Source organism: Castor canadensis, chromosome 13 (genome assembly GCF_047511655.1).
Source record: "Castor canadensis chromosome 13, mCasCan1.hap1v2, whole genome shotgun sequence".
In the NCBI taxonomy this organism is placed as follows: Eukaryota; Metazoa; Chordata; class Mammalia; order Rodentia; family Castoridae; genus Castor; species Castor canadensis.
Genome location: NC_133398.1, coordinates 22,655,301 through 22,680,058, shown reverse-complemented (window position 1 = coordinate 22,680,058; position 24,758 = coordinate 22,655,301). Strand labels below are relative to the sequence as shown.

General features: G+C 43.2%; 1 long non-coding RNA gene across 2 annotated transcripts; it reads left to right on the top strand.

Moving 5' to 3' along the window:
• Nucleotides 1-301: 301 nt before the first annotated feature.
• LOC141415383 (uncharacterized) lies at nucleotides 302-23,395 on the top strand. Of its 2 annotated transcripts, XR_012440340.1 has the most exons (4): nucleotides 302-478; nucleotides 7,244-7,332; nucleotides 19,431-19,538; nucleotides 21,532-23,395. It is a non-coding gene; the product is annotated as an uncharacterized lncRNA (long non-coding RNA). The 2 variants fall into 2 exon arrangements; XR_012440341.1 differs by lacking the exon at nucleotides 7,244-7,332.
• Nucleotides 23,396-24,758: the final 1,363 nt, after the last annotated feature.

Here is a 24,758-nt window from a genome sequence, read left to right as displayed (position 1 = left end):
TAGAAGGAAAACAAGGATAAAACATCTTTCCTCCATGTTTCAATGACACAAAATATTCATTTTCTAACTGTGATAGGCAGAACAGTTTTCCCAGCAAGTTGTCTGTGTCCTAGCTTCCAGTCAGCAGGGATATGTTGTGTTACATGTGAGTTATGCTATTTTGCAAGGAAGAATCAAGGTTGCACATGGAATTGATCTTGCTCAATAGCAGGCTTTCAGATAAGGATAACATACTGGATTGTCTACGTAAGACCAGTTGAATCACAAGGATCCTTTAAATGGGGAAGAGAGAGGCAGAAAATATTTAAAGATGTACACTTCTAGCTTTAAAGATAGAGGAAGTGATAAGCAGAGGACCTTATAATCTGGAAAAAGCAAGAAATGTATCCTTCTGCAGAGTCTTCAGAAGGAAAGAGGCCACGCTGACTCCTAGGTTTTAGTCCTGCAAGATCTATTGCAACTTCTGACCTCCAGAATTGTAAGACAACTAATTTGTTTTTAAATCATATGGTTTGTGATAATTTTGTTATAGCAGCAACAGCAAACTCATACTCTGACCCATTCTGACCTCTTTTTTCCTTATGATCTTCCACAGTAGAGTCTGGAAAGCCCCAAACTTGTGTGTCAGCAGTTCTGTGCTCTTCTAGTCCATTCAGAGAAACATGATCGCAAGCTAGAGACCACTTTCGCCAAAGCACGATGTTCTGGAAATTCTGATGTTGTTGGCCACTGCTGAAAGTGCTCTAGCTGCCAAGACAAGCCCTGTGGCAGAGGAGAAGCTATCGCTTAGCCAGGGATGGTGTCCTGCTCAAGGGCAGCCACAACCAATGGGGGAGCTTTCCAGTTGCCCAGCTCTGCCAGCAGTGACTCATGAGCACACAGCCTCTTTTCCTACTGTGCCTTCACTGGGCTTGAGTGACTCCTCCAGGAGAATTCCCAAACTTAGCTCTTTGTCTTACCTAGAACCACCTACCTATGACCTCAGGGTCCCGGCTCCTCAAAGCAGGAGTCCTACCTCATCCAACCCCTACGGTACACCCCATTTTTTAGTTCAAAACCACTGTTCTTTCATTCAGAGGGAAACCCCAGTGAAAGTGCATTGTTGATTTCCTTTTCCTCCTAAGGAAATTATTCCCTTAGTGCCTTAAGCACATTAGTTTCCTTCACTTGTCCTTCTCATAAATTTAGCACCCCCCCTTTTTTTTTTTTTTTTTTGCAGTACTGGGGTTTGAACTCAGGGCCTCTGGCTAGGCAGACACTTTACCACTTGAACCACTCTGCCAGCCCTGGCTTCACTTTTTGATCAGTATTGCTTCTCTTAACTGCTACCACTCCCACCACCATGAAACCATCAGCAAAGCAGAGCAAGGACTTTGCCACATACTCTAGTCTTATATAAATGAAAATTTAATAGTGAGCGGAGAGGTCATGTTCGGTCCTGTCTTGCCCTTTTCTTCTCTCTTCCTTCTTTTTTGTGTGGTTTAGGACTTGAACTCAGATCCTTGGGCTTGCTAGGCAGGCACTCTACCACTTGAGCCACTCTGCCAGTCCTTCCTCTCTCTCTTCTTGACCCACATGCTTTGTATGAAGTCTCTAGGTAAAGGTAATTGATTTGTACACCACAATAATCCTTCCTTTGATAGCTGTACTCGACCATCTCTGTGTTCCATTCTTAAGTTTCATGTCCAGAGTCTCAGGAACTGTGTTCACTGAGTTTGTTGCTCTTGCTCTGAACTTAGGTACTTTCTGTTTGTTGATCACTCCTGACAATATTCTGGGTGCTGTGGAGAATCACAGCTGCCTTAAGTGATAGGCATCCTCTCTTGGAGTTCATAGTCCAGTGGGGAGGTTGCTACATAGCTTTGCTACAAGATAGGAAGTGATATGTGCAGTAAGAAAGGCATTGAAAAGATGCCATGAAAGCTCAGAAGTGGGCCAGAGATCACTACCAACTTGAAGTATGGTCTCAAGGAGGAAGGACTTGTAAACCAGACCTTGAAAAATATGAACAAACAGTTTGAGGCCACTGTGGGCAAATAGCTCATGGAGACCCTATCTCCAAAGTAATCAAAGCAAAATGGACTGGAGGTGTGGCTCACGCAGCACAGTACCTGTTTTGCAAGCTCTAAGCTCTTAATCCAAACCCCAGTCCCACCAATAAATAAATACATAGCAGAGTGCATTCATTTCATGCTGGGGGTAGTGGCAGAGGAGCAGAGACACCAGAGAAGGTAACAGAGCAGAAGTCCCTGAACTTTCCATACCCAGAATGGTAAGGACCTTCATAGGCCACCTTGATAGACCCCCTCAGTGTTCAGATGAGAAACCAAGGCTCCAAGAAAGGGTCAGAGGCGTGGCTCAAGTGGTAGAGCACCAGCCTTAGCAAGCACAAGGCCAGAAGTTCAAACCCCAGCACTGCCAAAAATAAAAACAAGAAAATAAAAAATAAAGATGTGAACGAGGTGGTGGGTGTCATTACAGGCAGAGGAGGCTTCATGTAATCAAAAAGTTAAGAGGTGTGACAAGGCTGGCTGATCTATAGAGAAGAATGGGGGTGGAAGGGAGATAGAAAAGGTTAGAAATGAAGGTGAGGCCAGATTTTGGAAGGTTGTAAAGTCAGCAAACAGGATTTGGCCTTTTAGTAAGCAAAACATGAAATCATGTATTTTTTTTTTATTTACAGTAACCAATAAGTTAAAAAGGAAAGAATATGGGTGTTAGTAGCCAAATTGTATAAGCTGCCATCTAACCTCTGATCTCTCTCAAAAAAATTTTATAAACATAAGTAAAGAAAATGCAGCCTAGGTTCTGGAAAGTCCCACTGACACATCCCCAGAGAAGGTGAAGTCTGGGAACAAAATGCCACTGGTCTTTTTCTAAACCATGCAGTAGAGAGAGGGGAGGAGGAGCGCTCAAATGCCACAAGTGCTGTGATGCAAATAACTCTAGAACGACATTCAGGAGCCCAGACTGTAGTTCATTCTTTCCTTGAATCACAGGTCCCTTCCCTTCTCCAAGCCTCAGTTTCTCATCTTATTACTGAGGGGGTCCATCAAGGTGGCCTCTGAGGGTCCTTACCACCCTGGGTATGGGAGGCTCAGGACCTCTGCTCTATTACCTTCTCTGGTGTCTCTGCTCTTCTGCCACTACCCGCACAGAGGGTATGAAATGTGTGAAATGTGGGACTGGGGTTTGGATTCAGGACTTCAGGCTTGTAAAACAGGCTCTCTATTGCTTGAGCCACATGTCAGTTCCATTTTGCTTTGGTTATTTTGGAGATGGGGTCTCCATGAACTATTTGCTCACACTGGCCTCAAACCGTGATCCTTCTGATCTCAGCCTCCCAAGTAGCTAGGATTGTAGGTGTGAGCCACCAGTGCCCAGCAACATTTTCTTAAACAGTATTGCATGGCAGTGAAATTACCCAAGGAAACAGGTGAGCCTGGGACAGATCTGACTGGTCTGGAAATGCAATTGTCAACCTGTTGCCATCAGCTGTCAACTGAGAGGCAAGACAGTGCTGAGCAGATGGCAGTGGGACCAAGAGCAGAGGCAGGAGTTGGGTTGGGAAGGGCAGTGCCAAAAAGCCTTCCCAGGTCTTGCAATTCCCTGTGGCTACGAGGAAGGCTCGACCCTGGGAAAGGGCTGCAGAGAAACCAACATGTTATTCCTGGTAACATCTATCCTCCAAAGATAGCTATGCCAAATCTTGTGCTGGAGCCAATGCACCATCTGTTGGTAGATCCTTCCACCTATACTATTAGCCAAAATGGTGGTCTGGGACCAAGCCTGGCAAGTCTAAGCCCTCTGAGAGTAACTTGGAGAAGTTCTTCTCTTTACTAAGGAGGAAAAATTAGGCTCTGAAATGGTGAGAGATTTGTCAAGTGACTGCACTAGAACGTGATGTGCTGCTTTCTTATATCAGGTGCAGTGATTAAGAGAACTTTGGCCCTACAGCCAGACTACATGGGTCCAAACTCTTGCTCCACCTCTGTCAGCTGGGAGATTGGAAACACTTCCTTAACTTCTTAGGCTCAGTTACCCTCTTTTATAAAAAGGGAGACTACAAGAATGAATATAGAATTTTTAAACCCATTGAAACCACCATAAGAAGGGGACTAAGGAAGAAAGAAGAAAAATAGGGGAGATGAGCCAATTTGGGTTATAATACATACATACATAGAAATGTCACAAGGAAACTCCCTGCACAGCCATCTTAAACAAGCAAAAATGTCATTTTTTTTCTTTTACAAAATTGGAGAACAGGATGGTGGAACAAGTCCTGCCTGGAGGGGGATGGTACCAGTGGCAGGAGGGAGGAGGTGGGGAAAGGGTGTAGGAGAGTGAATCTGGTGCAAATACTGTGTACATATGTATGTAAGTAGTTTCCTGTTGAAACTATTCCAGGAATGGAGAAGAGGGGATAAAGGAGAATGATGGAGGGGATGAATTCAAGTATGATATATTTGATATATTGTAAGAACATTTGTAAATGCCACAAAATACACCCAGCACAATAAAAGTAAATAAATAAATATATGGAGACTGTAACAGATTTTACCTTAGAGTTATTATTCTGATTAAATGAAATAATAAGGGAAAAGCAACATAACATGATTCACACACAGTGACTGCTCATACAAGTTGGAAAAAGAGTCTATGTTCTTTTCTCTACCCTCTGAGTACACTCCTCCCACATTCTTGCCCCCAGCCCCAACTACTGAGCAAATACTTGGATTTTCAGAAGCTGGTCACATACACTACTCCTTTGGCTTTGCTCAAAGCAGGAAGGGAAGAAGGACAAGGACCCCCATCGATGTTCTGCCTGTTGGGCCTGTGATCACAAGTGAAAAAGTCCTCAGAGAATGAACAGGGAGGTTAACAAGTGAAGCAGGCCAGGTGGGAGAGATGACAGCTAAGGACAACTCAATTTTGTCTCAGTCTATGTAAATGCCTTTGCTTGTGAGGCTGAGCCATTATAGAACTGGTCGTAGCCTGAATCATAAGGATGCTTGAAGTGTCACGTCTATAAGGACATGTGGGGAATTATTGTCTGATACCACTACCAACACTAGCTGGGTATTTTTTACCAGGGCTTTGAGCTGTTAGCCTCTGGACTCCATGAACTGTACAACCAGCAAGATGTACTTATGTAAGCTGCATTATTGAAAGTTCACTGGCAAATATGCTGTCACACACAGAGGTGACTCAGTTACTATGCATTTTAGCTTTTTTCTCTTAGCCTACTTAATTTCTAAACAGTTTCTTATTTTTATTAAGGAAGATTATGTTTAATGTGCTATGTCAAACAAAAATACACCAGTAAGAGTCTGATAGATTTGTCCCAGTTGTATTTTATTACATACATGCTGGATTGCTTTGCTATAACTGTCGTATAAAAGAATCACAGACTGAGTGGCTTAAACAGCAGGATTTCCTCACAGTTCTGGAAGCTAGAAGTCTGAGATGAAGGTGGCAGTAGATCTGGTTTCCTCTCAGGCCTCAATCTTTGGCTCGTAGATGCCTGTCCTCTTCCGGTGACTTCTTTAATCTATGTATGTGTCAGTGTCCTAATCTCTTCTTATAAGGACACCTGTGGTGTTGGAGTAGGGCCCATTCTAATGACCTCACTTAACCTTAATTTACCTCTTTGAAGGCCTGATCTCCAAACAAATGCAGTCACATTCTGAGGTACTGGGTCAGGACTTCAACATACAAATGACAGACAAATTTACCCCCTCTGCACCCACCCCTCAGTACTTGTCTCTGTACACCTCTGAAACTTGATTTTCTCAGAGAGTTTGAACATGTTTTCAGGTCAGGTGTGTGTCTCCCGGAGGAGGCTGACACTGAGCCTTTAGCTTTTTCATCCTCCACAGAAAAGGTCAGCTAAGGCAGAAGGGCCTTGGGAATGGTCACTGACCGAGTCCATGAAAATGGCATGCTGACGCTTCATGGCATCTCTTTTTGATTCTTGTTTTTTTCTCTCTTCTGTCTTTTCATCTCAGATTTATGTGATTGATTTTCTTTAGTTTGTTCTTCACATCACATGTAAACTGGCTACTGCATAAATTGTGCTGTTTGCTATTTTTGTAATGTGTATTAGTTCCAAGGCAATTTTTTATCCTTGCCTTCCTTTCTTAACACTTCCAGCTTCCTTGTTTAGTCTTAGTGGATTTATTACTAGTTCTTTTATCTCTTTTTCCACAAAGGTCATAAGCTCTCTCTTTTTTTGTGTGAAAGGGAAGGTGTGTGAGCTCAAAGCCCTTGCTGTTGCCAGGGATTTTTCTCCCATCTTCTGTTTGTCCTCCAATAGCGTGACTCTCCTTGGGCCTCTGAGTGTCCTTATGCTCTGCCCCCAGTAGTTAAAAATGGACATCGCTGCTCTGCGTTAAGCCTCTCAGTGTTCTGTGCATGCGTGGTGCGTGCGTGCGTGGTACGTGCATGCGGTTGGGTGTGTATACAGGGGTCTTGAGCAGTTGGTGCTTGTGAACTTTTCCCCTTTTCCTCTGGAATGCTACCCTGTGGGCGCGTCTGGTCTTGCTCATACCCTCAGCTTTTAGATCGTTCCCATTCCCAGGTGACACCCATTCCCAGGTGACACCCATTCCCAGGTGACACCCATTCCCTTTGCCAGCTCCTTAAGGCCACGTAGGTATCTGATGAGGCTGTCAAATATATTTTAGTGTTTTTCTTGCCATGACTAGAAAAGATTTTTTTACTTTTTATAAGTTTTATATAAATAGGGCTGGAGGTATGGCTCAAGTGGTATAGCACACTTGCCTAGCATGTGCCAGGCCGTTGGTTCAAGTCCACTACTGCCAAAAGAAGATTTATATAAATAATCACCTATATTATACTTAGCCTCCTAATTAGTGCCAACTGACCCCATTTTTTCCCAAATGGTGAGCCAGCTTTTCCAATGTTATTTGCTGAGTTATCCAAACTTCTTTCACCATTAAATATACTGAATGGTGCTTGTGCGTACAGTGTAAATGGCATGCTGCAGGTGTAGATTGAATTTCATCGGGCTTTCAGTCTCATTGAAATAGCTCTTCTTGGGTTGCCTTTTCTCAGAACATTAATGTATTCATAAGTATACCATATTATAATGTACATTTATATATATGTATATGTGTATATGTACACACACACTTCAATTTTACACTACTAGTAAATCAAAAGTTAGATGAGTTATAGACAAGCTACTTCTCCTCTTCTTACTTCAACCCCATGTACCAAGGTGTAGTACTTACATCGACCTGATCAAAGCACAATGGATATACCTCAAACAAGAAAACAGACGAACTACTAAACCTCTCCTGCCTAAGGGTAAGTTGCCTAGAACAGGGCCAATGATCCCCATCTGTGAATTTGTCCAAAGTTATCCAATCTTTATTTCAATATAACATTAGGGAAAGTTTGATGTAGATTTTTAAAAATTAACTCAACAGATGTCCCAAAGTTTATCTTTAGGAGGCTTAAAAATGCTTTCATAGTCCATTTAGGTATTTAAGGTTAGTTCTCAAATTGCAAAGCTTGTTCATGGAGTGTGAAGTAAAGAGAAAGTTTGATTGTTTAATGAGATCAAAAGGATTATTTGCAACTTTTAAGAAGAGGAGACAAAACAAGGTAAGAAAAGGGGTAGAAAGAGAGGAAAGGTAGAGACACCATTGACAGTAGGATTCCCAGTTGTGGGAAAACAAAAAGGACTTCCAGAAGGTGTCTCGTATTCAAAGTTGCATTGCTAGTAGTGTTTTGACATGAACCCCTCCATCTCTTCAAGTTTTTTAGAACTACCTCCTGAAAGGAAGATCATGTGTGTGGGTGGACAGGGTGGGACTGTCACGGAGAGCATGTTGTAGGAACACCAACGATCTAAACTTATTCCATAGAAATACAATCCAAGGGCAGGGGAAACCATGAGAAAGTAAGTTCCAAGGGCATTTGCGAAGAAAAATGGGGAAAACCACTGATTTCTACAAGTTATAGAATGGGAACTTTATACTCAATCTTGCTAGCAGGGTGACTCCAGATGACACTGCAGTAATTTAAAATGTCACTGGCTGTATCTATGTCTTTTGAAGGAATTGGAATCCTTCATATCTTTGGGGAAATAAATCTTCACATTGTTTGATTCACTTCCCAGACGCTGGTGAGGGGAGAGAAGGAAAACTAAAAATCTCAGAGCTTCTGCCAAGGCTTCAAATGGTCCTTTTGAAAGCAGAGCAAAGAAGATATGATTAAGTTTCTTCTCTGTAAAATGTGGTTAAATCACAACAGCTTCTCCACAGGATTATGGTAAAGATTAAATAATTAATGTGTCAAGTGCTTTATTAGTCTCTGGCACACAATAACTTCTATAATTTTAATATCATTTCCACTATCCTACCAAACAGAAAAAGGAGAATTGGCCTGCGAGGGTTGTTGCAGGAGGACAGGACCTGTAGCAGTGGAGACAGGGAGAGGGCTGGGCTCCGGAAGCTAAGTGCACAACTTCCACTTCACTTCCACCCCCTCAAACGTTGAAGAAAGTTGACCATTACCAAAAAATTCATGTGGACTTTTGTGGGGACAGTTGAAGAAAGAATCACAGACCAGGAGCTTGAGTTATGGAGTAGAGAAGATGCAATAGCCTCAGGAGGTGACATGGAAGTGAGATCAAGATGTTTGGGGAGCTGGAACCTGAAGTCAGGGCCGAGAAGTTTTCAGGAACTGCCCAGAAATCTACAAACACACTGGAAGGGGATGCTGGCCTTTCCCAGAGAATACAGGATTTTAAGGAAACCGTGCCAACTTGGGGGGGGGGTCACTCAAGTGATAATCTAAGCTGGTTTAAGATCACATTAAAAATAGAATGCACAAGAAAATTAAGAAATAACCAAGCTAAAAATATATTCAATGAAGATTTCTGGGAAAAGAAGAAGTTTAAACACATGTTTACGAGGTCTCTTTCTGCCTAAACCCATTTAAAAATAAACAAAAATACCCCAAAATAGAGAAACCCTAATCTTCTGCATATTGAGAAGATCGGCCAGATTCAACATGGTTTATGCAAGCTGAAAACTGGAGGTAAGGGACACAGCCCACCACTTGAGTTGGTGAATTCTACTGTTCTTTGTAGCAGACCAAATTCTGAGGGTCCGAATATTATTACCCATCACGGAGGTGGGATGAGTTGCGTGTTGCCCCATTTGGGGTATAGTCCTCATGACATCAACAGGGATAGAAAAAACACCTCCCTTGTAGATTAGACCTTACTTCTCTCCCTGGGCAGGTGAAGTCTCTAGGGAGGCTGTAGAACAGAAGTACTGTGTGGTATGGGTGGAAAATACGCCAATCAACCAAGCAGTTCTCATGAGTACCTCCTCAACCACACTTCAACCAAAATGGCTGCCTTTCACCAACAATGGACTCCAGCAGAAGGTGGAAACTCTCCCCACTGAGTCCTCACCCTTCTCTACATACACACTCCAGGCCAGGAGAAGGATAAAATCCCACATCCCAAATCAGTAATGTTCAAGCCATAGGGTTTTTTATTTCCAAAAGAGACAACAGTTGCTCAGATTATTAAAGAAGTAATAATAAAGGTCAATATATTAGAATATAAGAAAGAATCCAGAAACAGAACTTTCCAAAGATGGCCAATTGATTTGTTTTTTGTTTTTGTTTTTGTTTTTTTTTGCAGTACTGGGGCTTGAACTCAGGGTGTTCACCTTGAGCCACTCCACTAGCCCTATTTTTGAGAAGGGTTTTTTGAGATAGGGTCTCATGGAACTATTTGCCGGGGCTGGCTTTGAGCCACGATCCTCCTGATCTCTGCTTCCTGAGTAGCTAGGATTACAGGTGTTAGCCACCAAGCACCCATTACAAATCAATCTGGCAATTGATTTGTAATGACGGTGCCAAGTTAATTCAAATAAGGAAAGGAGAATCCTTTATACTCTTAAATTCCTTATCTCACACGTCAAACTTTATGTCACACTTTACATAAAAATGAACATGAAATGGGTTATAGACTTAAATGTAAAAGCCAAAGCTATAAATCTGCCAAAAGAAAACACAGGAAAAATGTTTTGCAACCTTGGTTTAATCAAAGATTCCTAGATAAGACTTAAAAAAACCATAAGTCACAAAGAATGATAAATTGGACTTCATCAAAATCTATAACTCTGCTCTTCAAAAGATATGGTTAAAGCCAGGAATGATGGTGCATGTCTGTAATCCCAGCATTCATGAGGCTGAGCTAGAAAATATCAATAATATGTATATTTGCCTAAACATTTCTAAGATAGACAGCGAACTCTGCTCAACAATAATGAGACAAGCAACATGATTTTTAAATATGCAAAAGTTTGAACAGAGACTTTGCAGAAAAAGATATATTAATAGACACCAAACACATGGAAAGAGGTTCATCCTCTTTAGCCATAGGGAAATAAAAGCTAGACATACCCTGTGTACACACTAGTATGACTAAAATTAAGAAGATGGGCAATGCCAATTGCTGGAGAGAATGTAGAAGACTGGAACTCTCACACATTGTTGGTAAAAAGCTACAGCCATTCAGGAAAGTTGGGTGGATTGTGATAAAGTTAAGTTTACAGTTACATTATGACCTGCCATTTAGCAACATGACAGAATCTCAAAAATGCATGCTGAGTTAAAGAATGCAGACGACACACAGAAAGAGTTCATTTATAGGGTTCTCCAAGAGACAGATCTAATGAACCCTGAGCAAAAGCTGATTACTGTCTGCTCTGGGTTGGCTATGGTGGTGAGGACTGGCTGGAGGGGGCAGAATGAACACTGGGAAGGAAGGAAGTGCTCTAGACCTTGACCGTGGTGGTGGCAGCATTGGACGCAGACATTTGTCAAAAGTTGTCAAACCGTACACGTGGAATAAGTGCATTTCATTACATATAAACAATACTTTAACAAAGTCAATTGAACAAAATAAGAATAGACTACCTTTGTTGAAAAAAGCTATATTATATAAATAGATCATTTTATCATGATAAACAGGAACCTGAAGAGCCAACTAAATGAAGGATTGGTATGTAGAAAGTATTTATTTTTTGTTGGTGGTGTTTTTTGTTTTGGCAGTGCTGGGGATTGAACTCAGGGCCTGGCACATGCTAAGCTACATCCCCAGCCTTTGGGAGGTGGACTCAGTGATATATATATATATATATATATGTATATATATATATATACATATATATATATATATATATATTTTTTTTTTTTTTTTTTTTTTACTTTTTTGGTGGAACTGGGGTTTGAACTCAGGGCTTTGTGCTCTACCCCTTGAGCACACCTCCGGTCCATTTTGCTCTGGTTATTTTGGAGATGGGGTCTTGTGAACTATTTGCCTGGGCTGGCCTCAAACAGTGATCCTTCTGATCTCAGCCTCCCAAACAGCTAAATTGACAGGCAGTGTTATTTTTCAGAAGGAGGAGTCATTAAATGATAATTTAAAAAGGAGAGATTTGAATTCTGATCAAGATAATGACCTCACTTTCCAAGCCTGGTTCTCCTTACTGAATATGCAAAAGAAGCGAGCAAGTCAATGCTCTCTAGAACTTAATGTAACACTCTGAGGAAGAAGGGACAGAAAGTGCTTGGGACTTGGTGAGAGAAGGAAACGGGCACCAGGAGCATAATGGTAACAAAATAATAACAGTGTCATAATTACTATTCACAAAGTGTTTATTGTTTGTCAGGCATTCTTCTAGGTCATATATATATTACATATATAACTTAATCCTCTGAACAATTCTTCAAAGTAGGAATTACTGTCCCATTTTGCAGATGGCAAACTGAGGCAAAGTGAAGATAAGTAGTGTGCCTAAGGTCACACAGAGCTAGTTAAGCGCTAGGCCAGGATTTAAACTGGGGCAGTCTGGTTCCACTCAGTTTCCTGTCTCCACACTCCTCTGCCTCCCATCACAGTGCCAGGTGCCACTCTGCTCCCCGCTCCCCTGCCATTTCCTCTTCTCGGCAGGGTCCTCCCTTGGTGAATGGCAGGATGATGGCAGTGCCCACAGAAGGGCACCTGGGGAGGGCTGTTCTGCTGTCCGTGCCTGGCATCATCTGGTAATGACAGGTGCAGGTAGTTGACTGACTCCTGTGATTAACTTCTTCCCCACTGGAAGCTCAGAAATTCCAGCCTAGGGCCAGATCCCCTGCAAAAGGGCAGCCCTTGGAGAAAAAGCTTGAGTGGTTCCCTAAGCAATGGGACTGCCAGTCTTTGGGGAAATGGCCAGCATGGAGTGGCTGAGCCTAGCAGAGGCTCTCTTCCTCACTCATCCTGAGAGGAAGACAACAGTGCTCAGGTTGTTACCTCATCCTCACTACCCAGGGTCAGCCACATGGTCAACAGACACAAGGGAATCTGAGCTCACAGGAAAAAATGATGAGATGACAGAGGAGCAAAAACACTGCAAAAGAAAGATGGAGCTCTGGAAGAGCCAGCATCTGAGAAAGCAGAATTAAAGGACTAGCAACATAAACTTTCAAATCATGAGTTATAAATGCTGTTCGAAATATAGGGAGGAATTAGAAATGGGGTGGTACCAAAAGGATGATGCATGTTATAAGGGGGAGGCGATGCCATATGAGAAATAAAATAAGTAAATAACTTTAAGTTTATTGCTGCCTAAATAAGCAGTGATAGGCTGGGTATGGAGGTGCACACCTGCAAGCCCCAGCTACTCAGGAGGTAGAGGCAAGAGGACTGTGAGTTTCAGGCCAACAGGGGCAAAGTTAGTGAGACACTGTCTCAAAAACAAAATACAAAACAAAAGGGCTGGGGGCGTGGCTCACATGGTGCACTGTTTCACTGCTTGCCTAGCATGCATCATGCCCTGAGTTCAAGTCCCAAAGCCAGACAAGTGGCTCATGCCTGTAATCCCAGCTACTCAGAAGGCAGAGATCAAGAGGATTGTGGTTTGAAGCCAGCCTGAACAAATAGTTCTCAAGACCCTATCTTGAAAAACCCTTCACAAATAAAAGGGCTGATGGAGTGGCTCAAGGTGAAGGCCCTGAGTTCAAGCACCAGTACCACAAAAAAAAAAAAAGAAAAAGAAAAATGTATAAAGGGACTGAGAATACCATGATAAGGAGAAACACTCCAGACAATAAGAGCCAAAAGAAAGCTGGAGTAATATTTTATTTTAGGCAAAATAGATTTTAAACTCTTCATTCCTCCCACAACCCTGAAAAAGACCAAGGAAAAAATAATCTCACATAATTGCACAAGTAGATCCAAGAGATAAAATGAACATTAGCATATATACATCTAGCTAGTTAGCCTTAAAATATAAAAAGCCACAACGAATGGAATGCGGGAGAAATAGACAAAAATCAGTGGTTTGGGAAGAACTTTTTTAGACCATCCTTCTTGGAAACTGTTAGATCACACAGGTATTACAAACTAAGCACCAGTATAGAAGACTTAATAAATAGAGTTGAGCATATTTAAATCAGGACTCATCGGCATATTTTTTTCCTCAAAACATCTGAAGGAGGCAACTCATTATGTCAACAATTCTCAAAATTAAAATTAAATTCCCTTTTAACTCCTAGAAGTAATATTTAGTAAGAACTAACAGTAGGCACTTACCTGTGACAAGCACTTTTCCATTTAGCAACTCATTTTGTCTTCACAGCAACCCTATAAGCAAGGCATCATTATTATGCCCATATTATGGATGAGGAAACTGAGGCACGGAGAAATTACATATCTTGCCCAAGGTTTTTCAACTTATAAATGTGCCAATAGTGAGCACTTATGAAAGTGCTCACTAAATATCAGAATACAGAGGGGTGACATTACCACCATCATTTATTTTTAAAAATTGAGGAATCTGACCTAGGGAGGGTTAAATAATTTCTCCAAGATCACACAGCTAAGAAGTGTGGGAGCAGATACCTGAATACAGTTAGCCTCACTCTGAGACCAGCGTGTCCACCCACTTGCTTCTCACTAATGAGAAACTCTCTATACAGTGAAAGTGCCCAAATACCATTAGGTTGGGGGGAGGGGGTAAGAGCAAAAGATAGCAAGATAGCATGTAAACTGTTTCCCTTAAATATGTAACATATGTTATACACATAATATATGCATATATACAAATATATAATGATATGTAATATGTGTGTGTCTGTATAGTGTGTGTACATACATATATACACACTGTACACACACCCACACATATATATGAAGAAAGAAAGGACAGTTGGGAGGTATATGCAGCTCCATAAGAGCTTTGAAGTCACATCACGTGTGCTGTCTCTCCATCTACCATTTATAAACTAAATAATCTTGGGCAAGATATTTAATTTCTCCATGCCTCAGTTTCCTCTTCTGTACAATGAAAGTAATAATAGAACCTAACTCCTAGGGCTGTTGTGAAGATGGGAGGAATTGCTCCATGGAAGAGAGGTTATTGCAGGGCAACTGCTTGCTAAATACTAAGCTGTTTGTTAGCAATGGCTATTTCTGGGAAATATTTCATTGTTACTTTTGCAATTGGAGGAGATTGGTAAATAACCCTACTGTAATTAAAACCATGTGATACTAATGCAGAACTAGAGCCTCAGAAAAGTCCAGTTATGCTGAACTGTGAATAGGTGATAAAGTGTGGACATGGTGGGGAAGAGAGGGCTATTATCGTGTAGCCCTTTGGGGGAAGGTGGTTGGCTATTTGCAGGAACGGTGAAAGCTGAAGTCAGCACAGCAAGTCTGCTCCTTCTGCAGACATGCAGGGATGCAAGGACCATGTCAGAATGACTTCTCTGTCTGCCTCTGCAGTAGACAGCAGTGAGCAAGTTCACTTCAGAGCCTCCCATGTGTTGCTTTTGCTTCTCTCTTAGATCCTGAGTTGTGGGTCGGTGGCTGGTATCCCTTGGACCATCTCCTCAGCCCTGCGCCATAGTAGGCTCACCTGAGGGGTCTCCACAACTACTGATGTCCTGGGTCCAGTCACAACATCTGGAGTGGGACCCAGACATCAACATTTTCCAAGGTCCCCTAGGTAATTGCCGTGGGTGGTCAGCATTAATAACTGTTGCGTTATGGGATAGTATTTTATCAAAATGACACATGAATGTTTGATTTCTTAGGAACAAAACTCATCACACAAGTTGTTTATTAAGAGTTTGATATTCCCACATTCTTCCCATTAGGGGACCCTGGTTGGCAGGCACATTTGGCATTTAGATTTTCCCTAAGGACTGCTAACTGGTTAAAAGAGTGGAATTTTCTGTTCCCCTGGTGGAAGCCAAGGAAGAATCTGTACAGCCTGGCTGCACCCTGACCTGCATATCCGTTTGGATGGTTCCTGAAACCCAGCAAAGCAAGAGACACTGTTTCCTTGCCAGACTTGTACAGAACATTGCCACACAATCACCAATGCACCCATTGTCACCTGAAAGTGCCAGGAAACAAGAAGTCTTTCCAAGGGCAAAAAGTTGGACCTGTATTTCCAGGTTTTCTGGATTTCCAAGCAGCCAGCCACCTGCTCTCAGTTTCCCCTAGAATTCAATCCAAGGAAGGAAAAGGGTTACTCAATGTCTGAAAAGGTCTGGGAAACGAAATCAGCTCGCCTCTGGAGAGTTCATTTTTGGCATCTTTCCCAATCTTGGCTAGCATGCCATCTTCTGGGTGTGGGAAGAGAAGCCCTTCATCCTTTTCTCTCTCTAGCCCTAAATTCCTAAGCTCTGCTGAGACAGCAAAAGATAAGGTTGCTAGAGTCATTCATTCATGTGTCCCCCATGCCTGCCTGGTGCCATACATGAAGCAGGCCCATAGAAATACATCACTGTAGAAATGTACAACATTTCAAGTCTTCCTAGAAATGTGTGAAAGCCTCTCTTAGAGGAGCAAGAGCAAAAGAAAATGAGAGTCGTTTGACTGATGACTTTAAGAAAGTATCTGTTGGTCCAATATGGACTGAGAACAGAGTCCCTGCATGCTGTACCCATCAAAAACTTCTTGTCTCCACGTGAAATTTGAGCCATTGCTAGGAAATCAAAGACTATGCAGACTAAGCCTTACACATAAAGGTAAAGCTGCCACAGGAAGCGGGAGAAGAAAAAGTAAGAAGTCTCATGAGGGTCCCAGCCAGGTCTCCCACTCTCTGTTCCCACAACCTGGACATCCCAGGGACACTGAATGTATAGGTCTGAGCCCAGGCTGGGAAGGGCAGAAGCTGCCCTTGACTTTGGTTTCAGCCATGTGCACTTTGTCAGACTGCCATCTGCTGAGCTCTTCCAATAACTTCCTCTGCTGTTATGTCACACACCTGCAGTCCTGTCCCATTTAGAGACCTGGGTCCCAAATCAAGGTCTTTATTAGGAAGTAAAACGAGAAGGAAGAGCATGAGTCTGGGCCTCAGACCTGTATTTAAAAAGACAGGGAAGCGAAAGATTTTCTCCTTTCCCACTTCTGAAGCACCTCAATGCCTCCTCCTCGCAACTGCTATTTGGGATTGCTTCAGTGGTCTGCCCACCCAACTGTGAGCTCAATATTGCGAGGCGCCAGGTCTGTCTTGTGCACCCTGTGTCCTCAGTATAGTGGCATGTACACAGGTACCCCCAAAAACTTATCTGTTGAATGAGGGAGGGAGGAACAGACGAAGGAAGACGGAGGGAAAAAGATATTCCACAGTCCCTGGGAGTCTGTTTGCACAAAGGTTGGTAGGAGTCCTGAAAGTTCCTGCAAATTAGGAGGGAAGACGACTGTTTCAGAGAAAATAATGAAGCAAGTGGTAAATGGCAAAATAGGATGTGATCTAGATTTCCAACTGAACACTCTATAAACCTGAAAAGGCAAAGCTACCTGTGGACACCAAATTTTGTGAACATTCTGGGCTGGTGCTCCCCCAGGGTTGACAGAATAGGGACTACAAGGGTTTTTCCAATGGTGTCAGAGAGGCCTGAGGCCTTGCCTAGCCAAAAGAGAAGACTTTGTTAGGTCTTTCAGTTCACACACTTTTTCTTTCTTTTTGTCAGTGCTAGGGATCAAACCCAGGGCCTCACACATGCTAGGAAAGTACCTGCCTTTGAGGACACCCTTGACCCAACACACACTCTCTCTCTCTCTCTCTCTCTGCTTTCCTTCCTTCCTTCCTACCTTCCCTCTTCCTTCCTTCCTTCCTTCCTTCCTTCCTCTTCCCTCTTCCTTCCTGCCTTCCTTCCTTCCCTCCTTCCTTCCTTCTCTCTTCCTTCCTTCCCTCTTCTTTCCTTCCTTCCTTCCTTTCTTTCTTCTTTCTGTACTGAGGTTTGAATTCAGGGCATGCTTCACTTGCTTAGGTGAGCTGAGCCCCCAGCCACCGACATATACATTTTCTTTTTTTTTTCATTTTTCTTTTATTATTCATATGTGCATACAAGGCTTGGTTTATTTCTCCCCCCTGCCCCCACCCCCTCCCTTACCACCCACTCCACCCCTACATTTTCTTATTCTCAAAAGAACTCTCCAAAACAGAGAGGTCATCTGAGAACTGGAGAAGAATGGTGACATCAGCACAGGGTCAGACCCGGGAAGAACTGGTTAGAAGGAGCTTCACAGTTGAGGGCCCCAGAATCTTCCCCTACCTGGAGTAATTTGAAGGAAACTCTGGTGTGTGCCCTGAACACTGTGGCCTCAGTGGAGGGGAGAAGGAGCAGCTGAAAGACTTAGAATCTCAGAGGTCTGGGTCATGACAGCTACCTCTGAGTATAATCGGGCTCCTGATTTTTCAAGATAATAATTAAATAAAGGGAATACAGAGAGATGTCTATTTATACAATAACCTAACCTCATACTTGAATCATGGGATCACAAAGCCAGGCAGAGTAGTGTGAGCCTATAGTCCCAGCTAAAGGAGGAACCATGGCTTGAGCCAGGAGTTAGAGGCAAACCTGGGCAACAAAATGAGACACTGCCTCAAAGAAACAAACCAAAACAAATCCAAAACCCCAACCACGGAATCACAGAAGACAGGCCTTGCCCACTCTGGAAAGAACCCTGACTTTTCATGACATCATAGCAATAGCACAGCAGGCACCATTCGATTCAGTCCCTTTCCCACATTCCCACAGGGCCGGGCTCCCCAGGAGAGATAAGTGAGGCATCCTCTTGGGTACACAGTTTAAGAAATGCCAAAAACAAAACAAAACAAAACAAAAAAACCTCAGTAATCATGCTTAAAAAAACTTTTATGCCCAAAGAGCCCACAATGAACAAAATATCAGTGTTTTAAATGAAGACCGGATCTGGCCCCACACTTACTCAAGCCTCAGAGTACCTCACCTCACCACAGTCCCAGCTCGGAACAAATGCAGTCTCATTTTAGGGCCTTTGTACTTGCTATTCTCTGTCTGGAATGTTCCTCTTAGATCCTTGCATAGTTGGCATTTTCTTGCTTGGTTTTCTGTTCTAATGACATCCTCTCAGGAAGGATGTCAGTGTGGACTTCATCCACACTGACACCAGTGACTTCAGTGTGGAAAACCATCATTCTCTTCCCTGCCGCTATGTCAGTGCAGTTACTTGCTCTTCTATCTCGGTTTTGTTTTTATCTCAGAGTACTTGTCACTGTGGGACTGTGTTGTTTATGTATTTGCTAATATCACTTCAGTGCTTAGCACATAGTCCATGCTCAAGCATATTAATTGAATAAAGGCCACACCTGTCTATCAGAGATGACAAGTGATAATTTACATCCCTTATCTCATTTCGTCCCCTCTGTAATTCTCTCAGATAAGTGGGTGACCACTGTTTTACAGATAAGTAAACTGAGGCTTAAAGAGGTTAAGAGACATTTCTGAGGTCACATGACTAGTAAGCTAGTTGAAGGCTAAAACCATTCAGAAACCTATTTCTTTACTCTACCTTTCCTGCTACAACCCAGGTCCAAGTTTCATCACTGTCACAGTGGTCTCATCAGCCTTACCACATTCACCCCTTGGCCCCAACAATACTTCTGAGATCCAGCCATCTGTTTCAAGTTTCCCAGTGCAAATCAGAGCACATCTCCCCTTAGCTTCCAGCCCTCTACTGCTGTCCCTGTCACTCAGGGGCACCTCTAAGACCCTGTGATCTGGCCCCTCATGCCTTCTCTCCTTGGTGCCCTCTGCTTCAGCCACTCTGACTCTCTCACTGTCCCTTGAACATACTGGGCACTCATACCCTATTTGGTTCTGCTCTCCCAGACAGCCATGTGGCCTACTTTGTCACCTCCCAGCCTTTGTGCAAATGCTGTCATCTCCATAGAGCCTTCCCTGACCGTCATTTAAAGAATTCCCACCCACCCCTGCATTCCTGCCTCATCTTACCAGCTTCCCTCCCCCATAGCATTTATCTGTCCACTTCTAACACATCTTGCCATTTGATTATTCATTATTTCTTGTTTGTTTAGTGACTGCTTTTTGCCCCCTAGGATCCAAGATGCATGATGGCTCTGTTTTGTTTGCCTGTGTGTCACAGCACCACACCAACGATTTTCAGAGTGAAAGAATGAAAGGGTGGAGCAAAAATTTGGAAGCAGGTGAATTGTCTCCAAATCTCGTGTTCTTAACCAAGTCAGGAGGCGGGTTCTCTGAGGATGGCCAAAGTCAGTGTTGTGTACCTGGAGGAAGGTCTCCTTCACCTCTGCTCTGTGCTGTCCCCCTGTGTCAAAGGCTTCACTCTGCTTGGCCATGACTGTGCTTAGCAGGGGTCTAGCTGACTGTAGCTATTTCCAAGGGCTCTGCCCTTTCCCCCTTGGCTTTCTTATCTTGTCCTCCTCTATTCCCAAAGTCACCTCTGCCTCCTTCACTGAGCCATTGTTGTGAAAACAATAAAATCCCAATCCTTTCCTCTATGAAAGTCACTTCCAATTACCAAGAACAGGCCAGCCAGGTGCCCGGGAGGGCTTTAGTGGGTCCTGTTTTTGGAGGGACCATTCTTGCCTTCAGTGTGAGTTTGGCTGTACTTCCTTCCTGCCTGTCCTGTTCCTAGCCATGCAGAATGGAACCAAACTCACACGGCCTTCCAACTTCTTCACCCCTAAACCACTTGTGTGACTTTGAGCCTGTGAACTATCGCAATGTCCTGGCAGGTTTCGTGAGAAAGCTGCAGTTCTAGAAAACAGGTTCTATTTGGGCTCAGGCTAACTTCCTCTTTGGCTTTGAGAAAAGGTGTACAAAAGCCACATTTGTGGCTTCCCTCAGTGCCCAAGAAGTGTGTATACATGTGCTTAAGCAATTTAGATACTATAAACCATTCATATTAAAATCACAATGGAATTCATTGTAGGCAATTTGCCCAGTAGTACAGCCAGCCCCACGATTCAGTTTTAAATTTTTTCCTCACTCCAATAAGATCTCTTACACATTTACAGTTAATTCCATTCCTTCCCCGCAACCCCAGACAACCACTAGTCCTCTTTCTGTCTCTATAAATTGACTTATTCTAGATATTTTATATCAATGAAATCATTCAGCCTGTGATCTTTTGTGCTTGGCTTCTTTCACTTAGAATAATGCTTTTGAAATTCATCTGTGCTGAAACACATATAGCATTTTGTTCTTTTTTCATTACTGAGTAGTATTTCAGATGTGTGGTTTTGAATGGGATGAAGTGAACTGTTCCAGCCAATGGGTCCCACCTCTGGGTCTCTTCCAGAGAAGTCTTGCTGCTCTGTTCACAAAGCCTCGCTCTGCTTTGTGAAGTTCTGTCTTGGTGTGAGAGCACATCTGGGCCACCTCATTATGCCCTGAGCGACAAGGTGCCTCAGCAACCTAATGTCTTTAACTCAATGTCCTCTAAGGGTCATGGATCTCTTTATGACTGACAGCTCTTTCTAGGGAGTAACTGAGTCCTTAGTTGCTCCTCTATTTTCTCCAAGAACAGAGGTAAGCAGAAAGCACATGTGTAACAGATCTGCAGAGTGATGTCCGTGAGCACAGCAGGGTCACAGCAGAGCCGTCAGCAGTCCTTCTGCTCATGTCCCATCCTGCAGTCCCAGCTGCCTGGTGCTGTGTCCTGTATCTCTGAAACACTGAGTAAATACACAGGACATACTGTCAGTCTCTCTGAGGCCACAGGCCTCTAGTTAGTCCCCCAGGACACACTAGAAAGAGCACAGTCTCCTTCCAGTGGGCTCTGGCTTCTGAATGACCTTAAGCAAGGTTTCTCTTCAATAAAACTCGAAGAGGGCCCACCCTCACGCCAGGGTTGTGAGGACTGAATGAGATAAAATAGCTGGAGCATAGTCCAAGCTCACAGAAGAGCAGTTAGAGTTTTGGTAGGAGTGTTCCTATGAAAGGTGGTAACTAAAGGTGTTCCTTATCTCAGTGGAAAGGCCTTCCAAGGCCACCGAACTCAATTTTGATATGGCCGAGTCCTTGCAAGGCACAGTGGCAAATGGGGCAGCCAAACATGTGTTTGATTTGTATAATTGAAGTCCCAGAGAGGATTTGTTTGTTTTAAATTTTATATCTATTGTCAACAGTAAAAAATTTCATATCCTAATCAGGATTTCTGATTTCTCTTGGAAGAAAAATCAGAAGATGCGGCATTAGAGTTCACACATGGAAGGAAAAGGAAAGACAAGCAACCTCCCAATGGCCACAATCACCATGGGTTTTCTCTTCTCTAAAGACCAGGGTTGGTTTTTCTTCACCTACGCTCATTCACACATTACCTGCCTGGCCCTGAGGCACTTGGATTAGTGACCATTTGAAAAACCATTTTGCCAAAAGAGGATCAGTCTTGGAACATACAAAGGTTTGGTGAACAGGTGAATTGCTCAGGAATGCAAATTGTCTACCTGGGATGGGAGGATTCTTTCTTCTTTATAGACACTGTGGGTTGCAGCTGCTAAGAAGAGCCTGTCGTGGGGAGGATGGTGGCTCAGCTTGTCTTAAGTTTTGACTGGGGTCTAGAATGGGGAAGTTTAACTTGTATTTGACAAAAGTGCTAAAAAATATACGATGGAGAAAAGACAACCTCTTCAACAAAAACTGCTGGGAAAACTGGTTAGCGGTCTGCAAAAAACTGAAACTAGATCCATGTATATCACCCTATACCAATATTAACTCAAAATGGATCAAGGATCTTAATATCAGAACCCAAACTCTAAAGTTGGTACAAGAAAGAGTAGGAAATACTCTGGAGTTAGTAGGTATAGGTAAGAACTTTCTCAATGGAACCCCAGCAGCACAGCAACTAAGAGATAGCATAGATAAATGGGACCTCATAAAACTAAAAAGCTTCTGTTCATCAAAAGAAATGGTCTCTAAACTGAAGAGACCACCCACAGAGTGGGAGAAAATATTTGCCAGCTACACATCACACAAAGGACTGATAACCAGAATATATAGGGAACTTAAAAAACTAAATTCTCCCAAAATTAATGAACCAATAAAGAAATGGGCAAGTGAACTAAACAGAACTTTTTCAAAAGAAGAAATTCAAATGGCCAAAAAACACATGAAAAAATGCTCACCATCTCTAGCAATAAAGGAAATGCAAATTAAAACCACACTAAGAGTCCACCTCACCCCTGTTAGAATAGCCATCATCAGTAACACCACTAACAACAGGTGTTGGTGAGGATGCGGGGAAAAAGGAACCCTCCTACACTGCTGGTGGGAATGTAGACTAGTACAACCACTCTGGAAAAAAATTTGGAGGCTTCTTAAAAATCTAAAAATTGATCTCCCATGTGATCCAGCAATACCACTCTTGGGGATATACCCAAAAGACTGTGACACAGGTTACTCCAGAGGCACCTGCACACCCATGTTTATTGCAGCACTATTCACAATAGCCAAGTTATGGAAACAGCCAAGATGTCCCACCACTGACGAATGAATTAAGAAAATGTGGTATCTATACACAATGGAATTGTATGCAGCCATGAAGAAGAACGAAATGTTATCATTCGCTGGTAAATGGATGGAATTGGAGAACATCATTCTGAGTGAGGTTAGCCTGGCCCAAAAGACCAAAAATCATATGTTCTCCCTCATATGTGGACATTAGATCAAGGGCAAACACAACAAGGGAACTGGACCTTGATCACATGATAAAAGCGAGAGCACACAAGGGAGGGGTGAGAATAGGTAAGACACCTAAAAAACTAGACACCATCTGTTGCCCTCAATGCAAAAAAACTAAAGCAGATACTTTAAAGCAACTGAGGCCAATAGGAGAAGGGGACCAGGAACTAGAGAAAAGGTTAGTTCGAGAAGAATTAACCTAGAAGGTAACACACATGTACAGGAAATCAGTGCGAGTCAACTCCCTGTATAGCTATCCTTATCTCAACTAGCAAAAACCCTTGTTCCTTCTTATTATTGCGTATGCTCTCTCTTCAACAAAATTAGAGATAAGGGCAAAATAGTTTCTGCCTGGGTAGCAAGGGGGTAGGAGGGGGAGAAGGAGGGGGTGGGAGGGTGGATAAGGAAGGGGGTGGGGGAAGGGGGGAAGAAATGACCCAAACATTGTATGCACATATGAATAAAATAAAAATTAAAAAAAAAAATAGAATGGGGAGGTTTGGTGAATTCCTCTCTGTGCTTAGGAGTGGATGTGCTGACAGCCCTTTCCTGCAGAAGATGAAACTGTGTGAAAAGCCCTTGGCTGACACAGGCACAGTGAACACTCAGGATGCACTTAATGACAAGTGTTGTTCCCAACACTGATCCTTGATTTCCTACCACTTCACCAGCTCTCAGCAAGATAAATCCTATCCCATGAATGGCTGCCCCCATGCACTCTGCTCCTAACCTGTTCCTACTGCCTGGATTCCTCCTTTGCAGCCCTGAGCTCTCCCTCCTCTACCAGGGTGAGTACATCCATCCCTAGCTGCACTGATTCTAGCTGCTCTAGGCCGTGAGCCCTGCCTTTAGCCTAAAATGCAGGCTCATGTGGGCAGTGCTCCCAGTGGACTCACCAGCAGGACTGGAACATTAAAAGATACAAGTCAATAGGTCCTCATGATTTTCTGGGGCTGGGGGTGACTTGCATGAGAGCAGGAGTCACTCCTGTACCTGTTTTGTTCACTGCTGTATCTCCAGGGCCTAGACAGCTCCCTGACAGACAGCACGTTCTCAATAAGCCCTCAATGGGGAGGAAAATGAATGAAAGTGCAAATAATGAAGAAAAGAGTGAGTGGGGATCAGGAACTAGAGTGGGAAAAGCTTTAAAGTTTGTAACGTCCTGGATGTGCTGGTTTTGTGTTCTACCTGCTTCTCTTTAGTGAGTAGCAATAATGTCATTACAAGGAACAGAGTTCATGCGCTGGCTGCACCGTCAGTGTCCTGTGATAAGAGTTGCCCTGGACATAGGGCCACTGGTGATGGACACTGAGAGGTAGGAGGAGGACAAAGATGCCTGTCTCAAAGGATGGTCAATGACATGGGAGCCAGTGGAAACTCCACGAGAAGCCACCATTTGTCCTATGTCCTAAGACAGAGGGTGTGAAGAAAGAGAAGTACCTGCAGTTTCCCTCCTGGAGATCCCACTATTGAGAGGATTGCTCCCCAGCTCCTGCCTCAGACTGAAAACAGACCCTCAGCAAGGCCCTCATCCCAGTTGTGGGCAAGTCAGGAGATAGAGCCTGCTCTGAGGTTATCACAAGGTTGGTATTCCATAAATACAGCTGTTTCTTAGCACTGATGGTATGAAACCTAGAGCATCACCAACCACATGTGATGTTCCTCCTCTACTTCTCCATTGGGTTTCTTTTCCTGCCTATTTTCTCTACGAAGAAGGAAAT